Below are 14,271 nucleotides of genomic sequence, written 5' to 3' on the forward strand. Positions count from 1 at the left end.
TGATCTGTAAAAAAAGCCTCCACGGTGGGAGAGTGCATGCAGAGCCCTCTTCTAGCCTCTGTGGGATCTAGGCACATATGTGATGTGCAGACAGCAAAACACCCACACACATAAACTTTTAAAGATTTTAATTAAATAATTTTTTTCTTAGACAGTTTATTTACTGTGTATATGTATGTGTGTAGGCAGATTTACAGATCAGAGGGAACTTCCGTATCAGCCACCCAATGCTGGGATTCCAGGCATGCACCCCGACTCCTGGTTGTTTCTGTTTTAAAGGTCAGGGTCATTCTCACGTGGTGAGATGCTTTGAGAGCACCAACCTGGTGCTGGAGCATTTAGAGAATGTGTCTTGGTGATGTCATATGCCACTTATGAGTGAGGCCTAGTAGATGATGCAGATGTTTGGGTGGTGGGTAGTATGAGGGCCAGGGAACAACATTGGAAAGGAGCAATTTCTGTTATTTCTTTTATCTACTTATCTGACCTTGAACTTGTTGTCCAGATCCTTTCTCAGGGGTAATAGCCTCTCTAAAGACCTCATTATTGCAGAGAAAAGCCCAGCCCATGGCCTGGCTTCAGATCCAGATGCACTTATCTATGTAGCCCTGGCTGTCCTGGAACTTGCTCTGTAGATGATGCTGGTCTGGAATTCACAAAGCTCTGCCTGCCTCTGCTTCCCAAGTGCTGGGATCAACGATGTGCACCTTTTTGGTTCTCCAGAGATTCTTCAAAATGCCATGCACACAGGCTGCTAATATCAGGAACCTTTTCATTCATAACTTAATTATACACCAACAGTGTTGCTCCCGATGAAGGGCTGAAAATATTTTAGGGCTTTTGCATATGCATATGTGTATGTGCGTATGCATGTAAGTCTTTGGAGGTGAATGTGTATGCAGAGATCTGAGGTTAACACTGAGTGCCTTCCTAGGTCACTCTTCCACTCACAGAATGAAGCCCCTTGCTGAACCAGTTTGCTGTTTGACCAGTCTGGCTAGCCAGCTTGCAGCGGGGACTGCACTGCTTCCATCTCCAGCACACTGAAACTGCAGACAGGCTTCCACAGCCACCCAGATTTTCATGTGGCTTCCTGTGATCCAAACTGGTCCTCATGCTCACACAGCGAGCACTTTACCCACAGAACCATCTCCACACTCCTATTTTAGTTTTTAAATAATAGAAGCAAGTTTCTCTGTGGTAGGTGAAACCCTTATTCTATGTCTCTCAAACTACTTCCAAATGCCTTTTCCTGACAAAGGTAAATTTAAGAGTCTCCCTGTGCAATCCAGAGAACCATCTATACACGAGAGTGTTTCTTTGGGAGGGATCCAGAAAACTAAAGGGAGGAGGAATATGTCTTCTATCTAAATAAATAGATTTAGCCCATAGAAACACAACTGTTTTGTTTTGTTTTTTCATTGTCAGTTGACTTTGAGCCCCTCTCCCCCACCCCCTTAAAAAATATCTACGGAAACAGTAGGCTTAGACTCAATTGGGAGGAAGGCCAACTGAAAATGAAGGTCACGAGTGTGACCTTAGACCTGGGCAGCAGCCCATTCCTGCCAGGGGGAAAGAGACTGACAGAAGCCAGATGTTGGTAAATGAAAGGATTTTCCTTGTGAAGCCCAAGATTCAATTCTTCTCACAGTCATGAACTCTGCTTGAATGGCCAGCACCACTCACTAGATTGGCTAGAACCAAACAGACAATAAGAAGCATAAGTGAGGGGCCTGGAGAGATGGCTCAGAGGTTAGGAACACTGGCTGCTCTTCCTGAGGTCCTGAGTTCAACTTCCAGCAGCCATATATGGTGGCTCACAACCATCTATAATGAGATCTGGTGCCCTCTTCTGGCCTGCATGTACATGCAAGGCAGAGTATGGTATTCATAATAAATAAATCTTAAAACAAAAAAAAGCATAAGTGAAAATGTATACAAAGTTGTGTGACAAAGCTGGGACTTGAACTCAGGACCTTTAGAAGAATAGCCAGTGCTCTTAACCTCTGAGCTATCTCTCCAGCCCTATGGTACATATCTTTATTTCCAGTATTTAGGAGGCAGAGTCAGGCAGATTTCTGTGAGTTCAAGGTCAGCAAGAGTGACATAGTAAAATCTTGTCTCAACAAAAAAAGTATATAAAAATAAAGTCCTGTTTTAGAAGTGGTGGTTGTGATTCACTGAGGCCTACTTACCGCTGACCGAAAAACTGTATAATCTTGAGTAAGTTAACTCCTTGACTTCAGTTTCCTCCCTTGGAAACCGGAAATGCTAATACTAGCATGTTCTTGGTTGGTCAGTATCTTGTTCTGAACATCCTCTGGAACACAGCCAATTGTATGATACCGTTTGCAATGACAGTACATGAATTTATGATTGTAATGATTATTTTTTGACAACTTCATACTTATGTGATCACATTCACTCCATTGCGATCCCTCATTCCCCTCTCACTCCTGGTGAGTCCATCTTCTTCCTGGTTGGTCATCCTGTTTTCCTGTGTATATACGTGTGTGTGTGTGTGTGTGTGTGTGTGTGTGTATGCGCATGCGCGCGTGCATCATGTGCATGCTCTCCTGAGTACCCACACAGATCTTACGTAGCCATAGCTGCTGTGTGCCCCTGATTACAGTGGCTGTACCATGCATGTCCAGAGGACATCGTTTTATGCACCCCTCTCAGGCTAAGTACCCAACAGTCACTTATTGTCAGTGCTTTGGGCTGGCATGTTTCTCTGCGTTAACCATCACCCACTGTAAAACAACCACCACCACCACCACAAAAAAGCTCTCTCCTCTGACACAGGTTGAGAGAGCACTAGTATGAGGGTGTAAACAGTTTGATTACATCTTTATTTAGCCAAACATTGATTCTGCACCAGGGCCTGTGATCCCCTCCCACCCCCCACCCTCCCAGCCCCCCAGCCATAGGCTTTTGACCGTGTTTACTATACCAGGTATGTGTTTCCTCCCATGGATCAGGCCTCAGATCCAATCAGAAAGCTATTGGGCTCTCATCATCATGGTGGGCTTTTCTTGCCCGGCATGAGGTATTGTAGCACACAGTGTCCATAGCCAGGTAAGGCCATGCACGATTTCTCTCTCCTGGCAGCCTGCACAACGCCTTCCAGTACCATGAGCTCTGAACAACAGGGGAGATGCTTCCAGCTTGATTTCTCCGTATTTTCTATTCAGCAATAGGTTCTTAACACCTAGTTCCATGTGGAGACCTAAATTCAACTTTGGGTGTCATTCCTCAGGTACTGACTGTCCATCTTGGTTTTTGTTGTTGTTGTTTGTAATGTAACTGGTTTGTTTTTAAAATTTCATATAATGGGTTTTGAACCCATCCACCTCCCACTCTCCTCATAACTATTTCCAAATCTACTCCCCGCCCCCAACCCCCTTTTTGGAGACTGAGTCTCAATATGTGGTCCTGGCTGGCCTTAGACTCACAGAGATCTTCTGCCCTTCCATTGCTAGGATTAAAGGTGTACATCACTGTAACCAGCTCTTTTTTTTTTTTTTTTTTTTTTTAAAGTACCGAGTCCGATTTGTGCTGTCCATATAGTTATCGCTATGGGGCCTTCCACTGGAGAGTGTGGTTGGCCTACCAGGAGCCACATCCCTAAAGAATATAGAGTCACCCTCCCCTAGAAATCATTAACTATCAATAGCTCCTCAGCCTAGGGTTGGGTGCTCATGACCTCTTCATCCATCCATGCTAGAACATTGACTGGATTGATCTTACGCAGGTCTTGTGTAGGTAATCACAGCTGCTGCGAATTCATGAGTCAGTGGTCCTGTCACGTCCAAACGACCCTGTTTGTTTTGGTCCTTTTTAGCCTCTGGCTCTTACAATCTTTCCATCCCTACTTCTGAGATAGATTCCTGAGCCTTGATGGCTATGTAGGGATGGGTTGATATAGATGTTCTATTTGTCACTGAGCATTCCACTGTTTATTCTCTTCACTTTGGCCACTCGTGAGTTTCTGCATCAACCATGGTTCACTGCACAAAAAGTTTTTTCTTCTGAGGTAGGGTCTCTTACTGGGACTTGAGGCTTGCCAATCTGTAAAGTGAATTAATTGTTCTGTATGTATTAATAAATACAGGAAATTATCACAACATCAATTATTCATAAGCTAGCTGTTTTCTAACTAAAGGACACAAACTTGTTAGATTTATAATAAGCCTAAAGCACTAGAGCTGGGCAGATATCTACTCTTTAAGCTATCTTGTCTGCTTCCCATCCAAAATCCCAAATACTTCCACATGTTCTGTTTGGGCTGCTTCTGCACTATCAGGCCAGTTCTCAGAGCAAGCTGCTCTTGCCTTGATTACCCCATGGCGACCTTCTGTCTTCTCTCCATCTTCCTCAGTTTTTCCTTGTGATTCTCTTGAGACCCCAAACCTGGGAAGTTTCACTCTGCCTACCTTTCTTCTGTCCAGCCCAGGCTGTCAGCAACTTTATTAGCCAACCTGGGATAACTAGGGAACATTCCGTACATCTCATGGATACAGGAGATGGTTCAACATACATAAAGTGCCCATGGCAGGGTGGTAACCTGATCTCAGGGCTCTGAGATTACCATCTGAAGACACAGTGCATAAGACCCCCCTCCAACACCAATCAAGCTAGGCTGGCTGGCTAGTGAGCCCCAGGGATCCATTTGTCTCTGTCTCCCCAGCACTAGGCAAACCACCACATTCAACTTTTACCATAAGAGTGCTGGGGATTAGATGCAAGTCTTCTTGTTTATATGGCAAGCACTGTACCTGCTGAGCCATCTTGTCATTCCTACCTTTGGTTTCCTTTCTTCGTTTATCTCTGAGTTGCATGTCTCTGATGTTCTGCGAGACTTCTTCATGTGACTGAATACTACTTCTTTATCTGCTGCAAATATCTTCCATTACTCTGCTTGCCTTTTTGCTCTAACAATGGTATCTTTCAGTAAACAAGATAATTTAATTCTGCAGTTAGCATATTTATGAACATTTCCCATTATGGTTAGCGTTCCTTGTGTATTGTTTGAGAAATTCTTCCCTGTGCAAGGTCTTATCTTATAGAAGCTTTATAGTCATTCCAGGTGGAATTGAATATTGTGCCTGATGTGAGATAGGGCCCAGTCCAATTTCACCCTTTCTCCACAGAAGCTCAGTTTAATCAACAGTTTATTTAACAGCCTGTTCTTTCTTGGCCAGTCTGCAGGCCTTCTCTGCCATGTAGCAAGTGTTTAAAATATGTACAGATCTGTTTGGGGTGCTTAATTGTGATTTTAATGGAGAATGTCAAGGATGTCTATTGCAGCAAACATTTTAGTAGGAAAATTAGAGGACTGAAGGGTTGAACTCAGTGTCTAACTCTCTTCCAGAGGACCTGAGTTGACCTGAGTTTGGATCCCAGTGTAGCAGGCCCCCAGACCTTAGCACCACTGACTCCATGATGGAAGTACCATTCAGTCCATAAAACTTTGCATATAGACATTACCACCTGCCAAAATGAAAGACCTAATCCATCAAAATCCATAGTTTTGGGAAATATTCTAAAAGCACTAACCTTGCTTTTGGCTTCTGTAGTTCTGCTTCTGGCTAACTGTTCTTGCTAACTTAAATATGTTGGTCCAGGATGTGGTTTTGTTCTTAAAAGCTCACCCTAAGAAAGGCTTGAGGCTACAATGGTATCACAAACACCAGCTGGCTAATAGAGACTTTCTGTTGGCTTAAACCCATGTCTGAGTAGTGTTTTCTGGTGGATAACCCACCAATACCAGCACATCTGGTGGCTCACAACCAATGGAGCACCCCCCAGCCTAGCGGCATGCACTCACCCAGATACAATAATGAAAAATAAAGAGGATTGATTCAGTAAATTTGGGGAACTAAAAAAATGATTGTAAACATTAAGAATAAGAATAGTATTTTGGGACTTTTGGTAATAAGAGAAAGTGTATTTACTGGAATAAAGCAGATTACAAAATAATATTCACAGCATGATTACAAAATAATATTCACAGCATGATATATGAAGTAGACATTATTTAAAAGGTTAGAAGGGTATACTGTAAAAAGATAGTAATGATTATCTCTGAAGATCAGGGTTATGAATATCATAAAATGTAGTTTCTGAAATTAAAAGTGTGTTATTTTTTCTCTTTCTTTCTTTTTTTCTTTCTTTCTTTCTTTCTTTCTTTTTCTTTTTCTTTCTTTTTTTTTTTTGAGACAGTGTTTCTCTGTGTGGCCCTCGCTGTCCTGGTACTTGCTTTGTAAACCAGGCTGGCCTCACAGAGGTCCATCTGCCTCTGTTCCCCAAGTGCTGGGATTAAAGGTATGTACCACCTCTGCTGAAAAATTAAAAAAAATTAACACAAACCTGTAGAATACTTGATACGTAAAAAATTTCAAACATACTCAGAGGTAGGGAAACTAGAATGTATCATCAACACTAATAAGATTAAAAAAATATTTATGTAACATGATCAATTGTCACTCAGAAAGACAAACAGGATGGACGTTGGAAGAAGGAGAAAACAGGAAAGATGACAGAAGCCTACCACAGAGGGCCTCTGAAAGACTCTACCCAGCAAGGTATCAAAGCAGATGCTGAGACTCATAACCAAACTTTGGGCAGAGTGCAGAGAATCTTATGAAAGAAGAGAGAAATAGTAAGACCTGGAGAGGACAGGAGCTCCACAAGGAGAGCAACAGCACGAAAAAATCTGGGCCCAGGGGTCTTTTCTGAGACTGATACTCCAACCAAGGACCATTCACGGAGATAACCTAGAACCTCTGCTCAGATGTAGCCATGGCAGCTCAGTGTCCAAGTGGGTTTCCTAGTAAGGGGAACAGGGGCTGTCTCTGACATGAACTCAGTGACTGGCTCTTTTATCACCTCCCCCTGAGTGGGAAGCAGCCTTGCCAGGCCATAGAGGATGATGATGCAGCCAGTCCTGATGAGACCTGAAGAGCGAGGGTCAGATGGAAGGGGAGGAGGACCTTCCCTATCAGTGGACTTGGAGAGAGGCATAGGAGGAGATGAGGAAGGGGAGCTGGGATTGGGAGGGAATGAGGAGGGGGCTACAGCTGGCATACAAAGTGAATAAACTGTAATTAATATAAAAAATAAAAATGTAATTAAACAAAATAAAAATATTTTCATGTAAACGTTTGTTTTGCTGACATGCATGCCTGTGTACCACACATATACCTAGTACATGGGGAGGTCTGAAGAGGCCATCAGATCCTGGGACTGGAGTTACAGGTGGTTGTGAGCTGCCATGTCAGTACTGAGAATTGAACCTAGGTCCTCTGTAAGAGCAATAAATGCTCTAACCCTCTGAGCCATCTTTCCAGCATACTCTTTTATTTATTTTCATTTACTATTTTATCAAATAAACTGGATCATTTGACTTGTAGAGTTTCCACAGCCTTTATTTAGTTCCTTTTCATTTTTTAGTGCACTTATATACTTATTTATAGTGTGTGTGTGTGTGTATGTGTGTGTGTGTGTATGTGTATGTATTCACCCATGTGCATGCCATATGTGGAGGCCAGAGTAATTCCTTCTATTCTTCCACCATGTTGATCTCCAGTATTAAACTCCAGTTGTCAAGCTTGGTGGCAAGGAGTGTTATCCTCTGAGCCATCTTGCAGGCCAGTAATGTGACATCTTCCTGTCATTCAACATTTTATACCGAATTCTGTCTGTTTCATATACATCTTTCATTAAATATAGAGACCTGATAACATTCAGAGATTGGCTTTTTTTTTTTTTTGCATCAAGGTGTGACAAGGCTAAAACAATGTGGGGTGCATCTATTTGAAGGATCAGATGTTTTGCTAGCCATCACTTATGGTTGATGTTACATCTGTCAATCATTAGAATTGCAAGTTGGTGATGGTCTAATTCTGTCATCTATTTTCTTTTTTCAGTTGAAATACTTCTTTAAAGGGAATTTTTCAGCAAGATATAGTGGCACATATCTGAAAGTGCAACACTAGAAAGACAGAGGCAGGAGGATCAGAAGTTTAAGGCTAGCCTTGGCTATGTGAGACCCTGTCTCAAAACAAACAAAACAACTAGTCAACCAACCAACCAGCCAATCAGAAGAATCCCACGTAATTTTTCCTTTCATCAACTATTTTATTAACTCTCAAAATAGAGCACAAAGGAAAGCGTTTCTCTTTAATAGCCACAGTCTTAATATTTATATATGTAAAATACATGATCTATGAAATACATACATAGATATTTTTGTGTGAGAGGTACTGGTGATTGAACCCTGGGCCTTATACATGATAGACAAGTGCTCTACCAATGATGGGCATCTCCAACTCGCCTGCCCTCTGCTGTAGTGATGAGTATTAAACTCAACCCTTTGCATATCAAGTATTCACAGCCGTGGTAGTTAAGCTTCTATCACTGTGACCAATCACCAATCACACAAAACTTAAAGGAGGAAAGATTTAATTCCTAGTTTGAGATGGTTCAGTGCACAGTCACCTGGCTCCATCACTCCTGGTAAGGCAGAGCAGCATGGTGAAGAGCATGTAGTAGAGGAAAGTGGTTCGCCTCTCTGTGGACAGGAGACAGAGTAACAGAAAGGAGCCAGAACTTCATTCTACACAAAGGCATGCTTCCAATGAATCACTTCCTACAACAAGGCTTCACTTCCCACAGTTCTACTGCCTCTCGATAATATATTCAAATTCTGACTCTATCAATGTCCTAAACCACAGGTAGGTGAGAGCCCTCATGATCCAGTTGTCTCTGGCAACTCCCTCAAGTGTACATCCAGAGCTGTGCTTGGTAAATCTCTTAGGTGACTCCCATTGCAATCAAGCAGATACCCAACATTAACATCACAACCACTGAGACACACTGAGAACTGGCAACCAGTTTTTGAGTTCTGGTTCAGTTTTGTTTAGTCAGTTTGGTCGAATCAGTGAGTTGAGAGGCAGTGCAGCAGAGATCAGCAGAGGCAGTTGAAGCCAGAGAATGGCACACACAGAGAAAAAGAGGAGGCAGTTTTACCAGGAGAGTTTTACAGAGACAGGTTGGAGAGAGAACAAATTGTTGGGCTTCAGAACAAGCAGCTGAGGCGTGAGTTTTGGTTCCCATCTCTCTCTTTTCATCTCTTTTCCTGTCTCTTTACACAACAGCATTGCCCCCTATCGCCCCCGTTTTTCTGTTTTCCCCTACATGGCAACTTTGCTGACTCTGTTCTTTGGGACCAGTGAACCCTATGAGAGCTGCTCCTGATCAACCTGCATTTAAATACTTTAACTTGTCTTAGATTTAGCTCGTTTCACTGGTAGAAGAATGCTTATCACAAGCTAGACAGGTAAAGACAGAACAAGCCAGAGAATAAGAAGGAGCCAGAAGATTAGAACAGATTGCCAGAGTTAGTTTGAGGCCAAGTAGAACAATTCAGGAGAGGCAGAGAGAGAGAAGCCAGTTTGAATCAAGTCAGCTTGGAGAGGAGTTTGAGCCAGAACAACTGAGTTGAACCAGCCAGCCAGAGTCCAGAAAGAACAAGAAAGGAGACTCACCTTCAGGTTACTTAGATAGTTTTAGTTAGTGGGTTTTGGTTAGTTCATGTCAACTTGAAAACAAGTTAGGGTCATTTGGGAAGAGGGACTCTCATTTGAGAAAAAACGTCTCCATACGACTGGCCTGTAGGCAAGTCTGTAGTGCATATTCTTAATTGGCGATCAACGTGGGAGGGCTCAGCCCAGTTTGAGTACTTCCCTATTTGGGCTCACGGTCCTAGGAGCTGTAAGAAAGCCGCCTGAGCAAGTTATTAGTAAGCAGCACTCCTCCATGGCTTCTATATCAGGTTTTGTGTCCAGGTTTCTGCCTTGAGCGTCTGCCCTGACTTTTTTCAGTGATGAAGTATGAAGTGTGAGTATAAGTGAAATAAATCCTTTCTTCCCCAAGTTGCTTTTGGTCATAGTGTTTCATCACAGGAATAAATCCTAACTAAGACAGGTGCTAATTCTGTGCCTCTGTGCTGACTCCAATAATGTGCTTCCTGGAAGAAGGGGGCTCCATGCACGCAGTGTGCTTGGAGGCCAGAAGAGACGGTCTGATCCCCTCGGACTGAAGTTACAGATGGCTGCTGTGAGCTGCTGTGTGGTGAATATGTAGCTGATATCTATGAAAATGATTCTAACTGTTGATTAAAAAAACCCTCCAAAATGTATTAGCTGATAACCCATGCTTATTGCCAAATGTAAGATGTTTATTTCAGAGTTTGGCAAAAGGGGCATGAGAGACGGTGCCAGAGCCCATTTGCCTCCTACTCCTGCAGAGATGCCACCACCATGTAGAACCTTTTTTCTCAGGATCTCATCGGCCTCGGCTTGACTCACATTTCCAATTGCCTGTTTCTCCTAGTGAGAGCATCTTTGCCGCCTGCTCTGTCCTTTCCTGACAGCAGAAGGCTGGTATGAGATTTAATTTCCCAAGACAACTAAAAAAAGACACCAAAGTCCCGGGTCTGCATCTCTCATGGGCCTAGCTCTCTGGGTGCAGAAGGTCATCGCAGACAAAGCAGCTCCAATCATTCATGATGATTTTCCTCCCTCTAATTACAGAAAGCATTCATCTATTGTTCTCTAATTGCACACCACAGTTGCGTTTGGGCATTGTTTTATTTTCTTTCCCCTCTTTCTTTTCTTCCTTTGGACAAAAGCCTGGCTTCTTTCTTTCTTTCTTTCTTTCTTTCTTTCTTTCTTTCTTTCTTTCTTTCTTTCTTTCTCTCTCTCTCTCTCTCTCTCTCTCTCTCTCTTTCTTTCTTTCTTTCTTTCTTTCTTTCTTTCTTTCTTTCATTTTTCCCTGTTTTTTGAGATGGGATTTCTCCGCATAGCCCTGGCTGTTCTGAAATTCACTCTGTGGACCAGGCTGGCCTCAAACTTACACAGAGCCACCTGCCTCTACCTCACCAGTGCTGGGATTAAAGGTGTGCACCACCACTCCTGGGAAAAGCCTGGTTTCTGATGCTTCCCATGACCTACCTACCGTTTTTTTCCTCTCCCTCTCTCTTTTCTGCCTTGGTCCATTGCCACACCAGAGACTCATCGTTCTTTTGACGAACAGAAGAACATGGTGTGGCATTTTTTGGAGAAGATACTTTATCTCCTCTTAGTGATTCTCTGTTACTGTGATGGTTATTTTTGACTGTCAACTTGATAGGACTTAACTCACCATGGAAACAAACCTCCGGGGAGGGATTTTGTAGATTAGGTTAATTGAGGTGGGAAGCCCTACTCTAAATATGGGTGGCAGCATCTAATAGGCTGAACAGTAGTGGAAGTAGGAAAATGGGTGGCTTACTGTATTTCCTGCCCCCTCCCACCAGATGGTCATCTTTCTCTGCCATACGCTCTAATTGCCATGATGTTTTCCACGTAGGTCCCCTACACTGGGAACTGTCTATGGACAGAAGTCTCCAAAATCATGAACCAAAATAAACATTTCTTTCCCTTTTTATGCCTTTGAACACAGCTGTGTCCCAGTTCCACTCAGGTTTACACTGGACAAGCCCATTTAGAAAACAGAGGCTGCTGAGCCCTGGGCATGTAGCCTCTATAGAGGCCAGCTTTTCTGGAGCACAGGGAAGAGAAGGATGAAAAAGCCCCTGAGATAAACACAGAGAATATTCAGTACAGAGGCTTACTTGGCATGGTCTCCACACTAGTCTCAGTTTTTCAGTGTGAGGGCATCTACAGAAGATCAGAACTTGCTATACATTTGAAAAATCATGGACTATGAAGCTTGGAAGAGCCCTTAGAATTTTACCTATAAAATCTGTTTGCTTTACAAGAGAATCCCCAAGACCCAGTGGTCAATTAGTAGTGTGGGGAAGGTTGGAACTGAATTCTTAAATCTCAACTTGTCACTTAATTTGGGAGATGTGGTTAATGACTGGCTGGTTATAAAGAATTGCCATTCATTATCATTTGCTCAGTTCCTATTAAAATGAGCCCACAGTTATCCTAGGGTGTAACTTTCCTTGGCCTTGGATGTTTGCCTGAAATGTTTTTCTTTTTGAATCCATCACTGGTCCAAGTGGACCTCCCAGTTTCAGAGGGTAGCCTTGGAGTCAGGCTCATGGGGCGTGGGCTCAGTTTTGTGTCTATGGCAGCAGTTCTTAACCTGTGGGTTGCTTACATTATGACTCATAGTAGTAGCTAAATTACAGTTATGAAGTAGCAAAATAATTTTATGGTTGGGGTACTGTAGTAAAGGGTTATAGCACTAGGAAGGTTGGTCTATGGGGTGATCTTGGACAATTACTTAAGTCTTTGGACCACAGTTTGCTCAACTGTAAAATGAGGTATAATAATGATAGTGATTGCATATAACATGAAGATTAAATGCAAAAATACACTTAAAGACTCCATATTAAGCTGGGAGTGGTGGTGCACACCTGTGATCCCAGCCCTCAGGGAGGCAGAGACAGGCAGATGGCTATGAGTTCATGGCCAGCCTGGTCTACAAGGCAAGTCCAAGACAGCCAAGGCTACACAGAGAAACCCTGTCTCAGGAGAAAAACAAAAATCCAAATTAGCATAGTACATGAAATGTATTCAAATGTATACAGTCTTATCCCATTCCAAGAAACTTGTTTGGGATTCTGATTCACCTGGGATGCTGGGGCGATAGCTCAGTTTGGTAAAGTGCTTCTCTTGCAAACATGAGTACCTCAGTTTGATCCCCGGACCCCTCCCAGAAACAAACAAACAAACAAACAAACAAAAAAAAAACAACAAAAAAACCCAACCAGATGTGGCAATGCAGGCTTATAATTCTAACACCAGGGAGGCACCCAGGGAGAGATCTCTAGAATTTGCCAGCCAATTGGCTGGCCTGTTTGTCAAATTGCAGGCCAATGGGATCTTCTCTCAAAAAATAAAATAAAGACATATAAGGAAAGACAATTGAGATTGTTTTTGGCTGCCATATGGACACACACCCATTGTATCTCTCCAACATGTGCATGCGCACACACACACACACACACACACACAGGCACACATGCACATACATATATATACATCCACATTCGTACACATGCACACATACAGAAGAATTCATATGGCTTTTTCTGTAACTGACATGTGTGCACTATTTTCACAAGGGAGTTTTCTTCTTAGGACAGATGAGGGCAGTGACATTCCCAGTGCTATGCCTTTCCTGGGTTCCTCAGCTTGATTATAATGCTACTCCCCCCCCCAGGTCAGAAATTCTGGATTGCTCGCATTGATTTGCTTCCTTTTAGATTATCACACCCACATTCCTTTAGCCTTCTATCAGGCCCAGGACAGTGTGACCAGATTGTATTGCAGGCTAGGTAGGTTTCCATTGACATAGATTAGGTCTCAGCCTCCCTCTGAGGGTCCTGCTTCGGCTCTTCCAGCCCGAGCACACCCGTGAAGACTGGCAAGTGGACGTCACACCACCCTCTGAGAGAGCTGGATGATGACTAGCCTAGGTCTGAGCTTCCAGTAGTTCCTGTTGGGACCTTCTGTTCTGGGCAGACACAGACACAAGCCTCCTGGCTGCGGTCAGTGCTTCACGCTGCTGCTTTTCTCCCTGAACAGCACTGCTCACCTTTGGGTACTGTTGGTCATCACATTGGCTTTGCTTCTTCCCTTAGCTCAGGCTCTGTGTTCAGACTCTCCTCCTCACTTCCTCTATACTGATTTTTGTTTATGTCCTCAAAGAGGAACCCCGTGCTTTGATTCTTCTTGCAGATGGTTCATTTTCGGAATAGAGACACAAAATCTTGCATGAAATTCTAAATACTCAATCACCAGCCTCGGGTCTTGCTGCGGCAGAAACACAGCTGGGCCTTGGGGAGATTCTGAAATGTTTCCCTTCCGGCTCTGGCTGCTTTGCTGCATTTTTCTATTGAGCGTCTCTGGTCAGACCCCCTCCCAGTTTGAAACTCTCTAATGGATTTCTGTCATTTGTTGATGAAAATCCAAACCTAAGCTCTATGTGGTAAATCCACCTCCTTACCCACTGTGTCTTTGCCTCAGTCACACCAGGTTCCTCTCTGTTTCTCAAACACACCCAGCTTCCCTTTATTCATGAGTCTTTACACTTGTGGTTTTTGCTCTTTGGAACATTCTTAGCCCCTTCTCCATGGATGACCCCCTCACTTGTCAGGTTGGGGTTTCCTCACAGGAACCTTACCTGACCATGCTGTTCAAAAAGGGGATCAGTGGCCTCTGCATGGTTTCTCTTTGTCACATTCCTGCT

Source organism: Meriones unguiculatus, chromosome 7, assembly GCF_030254825.1.
Source record: "Meriones unguiculatus strain TT.TT164.6M chromosome 7, Bangor_MerUng_6.1, whole genome shotgun sequence".
NCBI classification, from domain to species: Eukaryota; Metazoa; Chordata; class Mammalia; order Rodentia; family Muridae; genus Meriones; species Meriones unguiculatus.